Source organism: Palaemon carinicauda, chromosome 15, assembly GCF_036898095.1.
Source record: "Palaemon carinicauda isolate YSFRI2023 chromosome 15, ASM3689809v2, whole genome shotgun sequence".
NCBI lineage: Eukaryota > Metazoa > Arthropoda > Malacostraca > Decapoda > Palaemonidae > Palaemon > Palaemon carinicauda.
The window spans coordinates 131096142-131102214 of NC_090739.1; positions in this window are offsets into that span (position 1 = coordinate 131096142).

Genomic DNA, 6073 nt, shown 5'->3' on the forward strand with positions numbered 1-6073 from the left:
TGTTTGTGTATGTGTGTTTGTTTGTTTGTGTACAGCTTTCTGGCCACAATTTTAGTCGTCGAGTAATGAAACTTGCAGGGATTAACTGTTATGTAAAAATGCTGGCAATGATTAAATTTAGTAAGATTAAGGTCAAAGGTCAAGGTCACGGTCAAGCAAAGTATCCCTTTCGTGTAATCAGTCATAAGTTTGGGCATCGTTGTCACAGAGACTTGAAACTTGGTTCATATTTGAGTGTATGAAAATCCACGCCTATTAATACATTTTAAAGTCAAAGGTCAAGGTCAAGGTTGGGCAGAAGTTCGAGAAATAAGCTTCCGCGGCGGAGGTCTGCGCTCTCCTGAGTTCCCCTCAAGTTGTTTTTGTTTCTTTGGCTTTTGTCGTCTGTATTTGTTCTTGATTGACAAAGGAACAAAACAAAATCATTACAAGGAAGATTAACAAACACAGACCACTGCTTCTTTACCAGTTCATGTTTGTTTACTATGAAACTCGAGTAGTGTTCCCTTTGTCTAGAAGCTTCGCCTTTTCTCTTCGAACCTCTTGATGACAGCTGATGGTACACTTACTGTTGATGACAGCTGATGATTCACTTTCTATTGATTACAGCTGATGATACAGTTACTATTGATGACAGCTGATGGTACACTTACTGTTGATGACAGCTGATGATTCACTTTCTATTGATTACAGTTGATGATACAGTTACTATTGATGACAGCTGATGGTACACTTACTGTTGATGACAGCTGATGATTCACTTTCTATTGATTACAGCTGATGATACAGTTACTATTGATGACAGCTGATGAGACCTAATATTAATGACAGCTGATGATATACTTACTATTGATGACAGCTGATGATATACTTACTTTTGATGACAGCTGATGATATACTTACTATTGATGACAGCTGATGATATACATACTTAAAGTCATTTTCCCAACAAAAGTAAAAACAAAGTACTTTCTAAGACTATCATCACACGGTCTTGAAATGTGTTGCTTTTGCTGTTTGACTTTTTAGTATAAAGCAGTCTTTTGTTTAGTTGAATTTTATGAATTTCTTATGCTAATTTTTGTAGGGTAAGTTGTAGGAACCTAGGGTAACTTATATATAATAATTTTGATAATAATATCATTATTCTTTTATGATTAATAATTCCTCCGTCTTAGGATTTTTAATAATACTGTGTCCGAACAAAATTATTTCCGATGTTTATTACAATTGATATCTTTATTGCTTTGGGATATTCCTCGAAGTGTGTGTGTATATGTGTTTGTGTGTTTAATTTCCTATGATATTGATAGGATTATTACCTCCGCTAACGAAGTTGGAAGGAGGTTATGTTGTCGCCCCTGTTTGTGTGTTTGTTTGTGAATAGCTTCCTGGCCACACTTTTAATCGTAATGAAACTTGCAGGGATTAACTGTTATGTAAAAAGCTGGAAAAGATTAAATTTTGGAAGGTCAAGTTCACGGTCAAGCAAAATATCCAATTCACGTATTCATCCATAAGTTTGGACATCGTTGTCACAGAGACTTAAAATTTGGTTCATAGTTGAGTGTATGCAAATACACGCCAATTAATACATATTAAGGTCAAAGGTCAAGATCAAGGTCGAGCAAAAGATCGAGAAATAAGCTGCCGCGGTGGAGGTCTTTGCTTTACTGAGTGCCCCTCTAGTTGTTATTAGTCTGCATCTCGTTTTCATTTGATTGTTTCCCTAAAATAATCATTTATCTTCTACAATGTCAGAAATCAAGAGTAATTCAGGTGGTGTGAAAACTTGACTGATATGTGAAAAGTCACTGAAGACAAATATACTCAAAAGTTAATTGAAAAAAAATGGTTAAAAGAAAGACCTTCTTCAATAAACTCCTGTTATATTGATGTTATTAATAATCAAGAGACACCAGTATTCGTTTACTCAAGGTGGGGGAATGATGAAAATGATGTTATATTCTTACATCGTTGATTAAAGATGTTTTCTTCCTATGCCTCTTTTCCCACTTCTATATATGATCGATGTTTCTGAAAGCTCTCCTCCACCTGGTTCTGTCAAACACATCTTCCTCTTACAATTGTTTATCTCTCAGATCTTCATTAACTATATCCATCTACCTTTGCTTTGGTTTTCCTCTCTCTCTCTCCCACCAGAAACCTCCATCTGCATCAGTCTCCTCTTCTCATCACATGTCCATACCACCGCAGTCTTCTTTTCTGGGGGTTTTGATAGCTCCTAAGCTTAAGTAGTTCCTCTTATTATTTTTATTTTTTTTTTTTCAATTTTTTGTTAGTGTATTTTTATTCTACACATCCACTAAGCATTTTTATCTCTACTGCTTCCAATTTCTTATCTTGCTCTCTCTTTACCGGGTATGTATCTGCTCCATATATCAGAATGCTGGTCTCATTAATCTATTATGCATTCTTCCTTTAACTTTTACGTCGAATCTGTAGTTGCACTGCGCAAAACACCTGACTTCTTTCTCAAATGTTTTTTTTTTATACTTTATATTTTTTTTCTGCCATTTCTTTATCCAAATATCCATCATGAACTACTGTTGAACCAAGATACCAAAATTGTTCTACTCTGTACAATCTTGTTCCTTTTATACTAATCTCGGAGTCTTCATCTTCATTTAAACTTGGGTATTCAGTCTTTCTACTATTCTTCAACAATCTGTCTCTCCTTATATTCCTACCTCTCACCTATAGGTCCTCAAGCAACAGCCAACCCTCTTCAAAAAATCCTGCATCCCACGTCCTTCTTGCACCAATGCCTTGTAGATATCGAGACAGCATTGCATGTACCCCCAGGGACCAAGAGGACCCCACCTTGACACCCGTAGGACCTTCGCCTTCCTCCTCTGTTCTAGTTTTTACTCCTCTTTGTTGGCGCAACATAACACAATGTCATCAGCAAGCAACATGCACCAGTGGGATTGATCTCTTATTCCTTGAGGTAGCACATCCGTTCGCGACACAAGTAAAGGGTGGAATTTATATCGCTGACGTTGTTAGAGGCTGATATAGAAAGCAATAATTTCTGATCACACTGTTGAGGTGTGATGTTCGAGCGTGTACTGTTTGCTTGAAGAAAACAATTCTCTTATTTTTACACTTTTTATTTTTCTTCTATTTTATTACTTTTTATTTTTTCTTCTATTTTATTTATCATGTTGCTTAGTAATTCTATTCGATTTTATTTGTTCAAATGTTAGTGGGCTGATTATCATGCTTTTTTTTTTTTTTTTTTTTTTTTTTTTTTTTTACCGAATAATAATGTTCTCCGAATTGATAGAAAACATTTCCTGAAATCTCCTCTGATTAAGGCAGGAAGCAGCTGCTACCAACAATTAAAGAAAGAACGCAATTGTGTGTAGGAGAGAGAGAGAGAGAGAGAGAGAGAGAGAGAGAGAGAGAGAGAGAGAGAGAGAGAGAGAGAGAGAGAGAGAGAGAGAGAGTTCATATCCTATAATCTCTTCCACCCATAAAGTTTAATAAATCTCTAAATATTGATATTGATAAATTCTTCATTCTAAGATAATGCATAATGTTAAGGATAACTTTCTAATCTACCATACGCTTCTTAATGGCCTCCCCCCCCAAAAAAAAAAAAAAAAAAAATTCCATCTTTTATACAATACATTATCCTGCACTCTCAAGGCCAGTTGAGCAATGTCCGAACAGTACCAAGTTCAATATATCTGCTTCAAAAACAGAAGATTCAGAACAATACCCAAAAACCTGATACGAAATTTTGTGTATTGAGTTAGTTCTTGTATGTGTGTGTGGGTAGCGTTTGTCTTTATGTCTTTGTTTGTTTGTGTTTATGTCTGTGTTTGTTTGTTATATCCTGTTAGCTTGAACAGGCTGGCATAAGTCTTTTTATAGTTATATATGAATTATCTGTTTTAATGTTAATATTTTTTAGAATATTTTATTTAAATTTTTCATTACTTCTTATATCGTTTATTTATATCCTTGTTTCCTTTCCTCACTGGGCTATTTTTCCTTGATGGAGCCTTTAGGCTTATAGCATCTTGCTTTTCCAAGTAGGTTTGTAGCTTGGCTACTAATGATAACAACAACAACAACAACAACAACAACAACAACAACAATAATAATAATAATAATAATAATAATAATAATAAAGTCTGAGTGTATGCATGTATGGGCGCGTGAAATTTGCAGAGTAAAATTTTATTAGAATTATTGTAAATAAACATTAATTTTGAAATTTTCGCAGATTTATGAAATTTCGGAAACCTATTAATTGTAAAAAAAGTCTATGCTATAAATGCCCTGTAAATAAACCAATGCATAAACACTAGACCGCAACGGGCACACGTGTCTAGGTTTAAAGGTCGCTCATGAATGGCAGAGGCAAGGGACAGTGACATTGCCCTATCGAGCAGGACAATGCCCTAGAGACTGACCATATATACATATGATCAGCGCCCAAACCACCTCTCCACCCAAGCTAGGACCAAGGAGGGCCAGGCAATGACTGCTGACGACTAAGCAGATAGACCTATAGGCTCCCCCAAACACCCCATCCTTAGCTCACAAGGATGAAGAAGTTGGAGCGATCAAAGGAACTAACTAGTTTCAGCGGGATTCGAATCCCAGTCTGTCAATCACCAGGCAAGGATGCTACCACCCGGCCACTACTTATCTTTTTGCAACAACTCTGCAAGGGAACTTCAAGGTGGGAGAGGTTAGCTTTTTGTAACAGCTCTGCAAGGGAACTTCAAGGCGGGGTAGATTAGCTTTTTGCAACAACTCTGCAAGGGAACTTCAAGGTGGGGTAGGTTAGCTTTTTGCAACAGCTCTGCAAGGGAACTTCAAGGCGGGGTAGATTAGCTTTTTGCAACAACTCTGCAAGGGAACTTCAAGGTGGGGTAGATTAGCTTTTTGCAACAACTCTGCAAGGGAACTTCAAGGTAGGGTAGGTTAGCTTTTTGCAACAGCTCTGCAAGGGAACTTCAAGGCGGGGTAGATTAGCTTTTTGCAACAACTCTGCAAGGGAACTTCAAGGCGGGGTAGATTAGCTTTTTGCAACAACTCTGCAAGGGAACTTCAAGGTGGGGTAGATTAGCTTTTTGCAACAACTCTGCAAGGGAACTTCAAGGTAGGGTAGGTTAGCTTTTTGCAACAGCTCTGCAAGGGAACTTCAAGGCGGGGTAGATTAGCTTTTTGCAACAACTCTGCAAGGGAACTTTAAGGTAGGGTAGGTTAGCTTTTTGCAACAGCTCTGCAAGGGAACTTCAAGGCGGAGTAGATTAGCTTTTTGCAACAACTCTGCAAGGGAACTTCAAGGTAGGGTAGGTTAGCTTTTTGCAACAGCTCTGCAAGGGAACTTCAAGGCGGGGTAGATTAGCTTTTTGCAACAACTCTGCAAGGGAACTTCAAGGTAGGGTAGGTTAGCTTTTTGCAACAGCTCTGCAAGGGAACTTCAAGGCGGGGTAGATTAGCTTTTTGCAACAGCTCTGCAAGGGAACTTCAAGGCGGGGTAGATTAGCTTTTTGCAACAACTCTGCAAGGGAACTTTAAGGTAGGGTAGGTTAGCTTTTTGCAACAGCTCTGCAAGGGAACTTCAAGGCGGGGTAGATTAGCTTTTTGCAACAACTCTGCAAGGGAACTTCAAGGTAGGGTAGGTTAGCTTTTTGCAACAGCTCTGCAAGGGAACTTCAAGGCGGGGTAGATTAGCTTTTTGCAACAACTCTGCAAGGGAACTTTAAGGTAGGGTAGGTTAGCTTTTTGCAACAGCTCTGCAAGGGAACTTCAAGGCGGGGTAGATTAGCTTTTTGTAACAACTCAGCAAGGGAACTTCAAGGTAGGGTAGGTTAGCTTTTTGCAACAGCTCTGCAAGGGAACTTCAAGGCGGGGTAGATTAGCTTTTTGCAACAACTCTGCAAGGGAACTTCAAGGTAGGGTAGGTTAGCTTTTTGCAACAGCTCTGCAAGGGAACTTCAAGGCGGGGTAGATTAGCTTTTTGCAACAACTCTGCAAGGGAACTTCAAGGTAGGGTAGGTTAGCTTTTTGCAACAGCTCTGCAAGG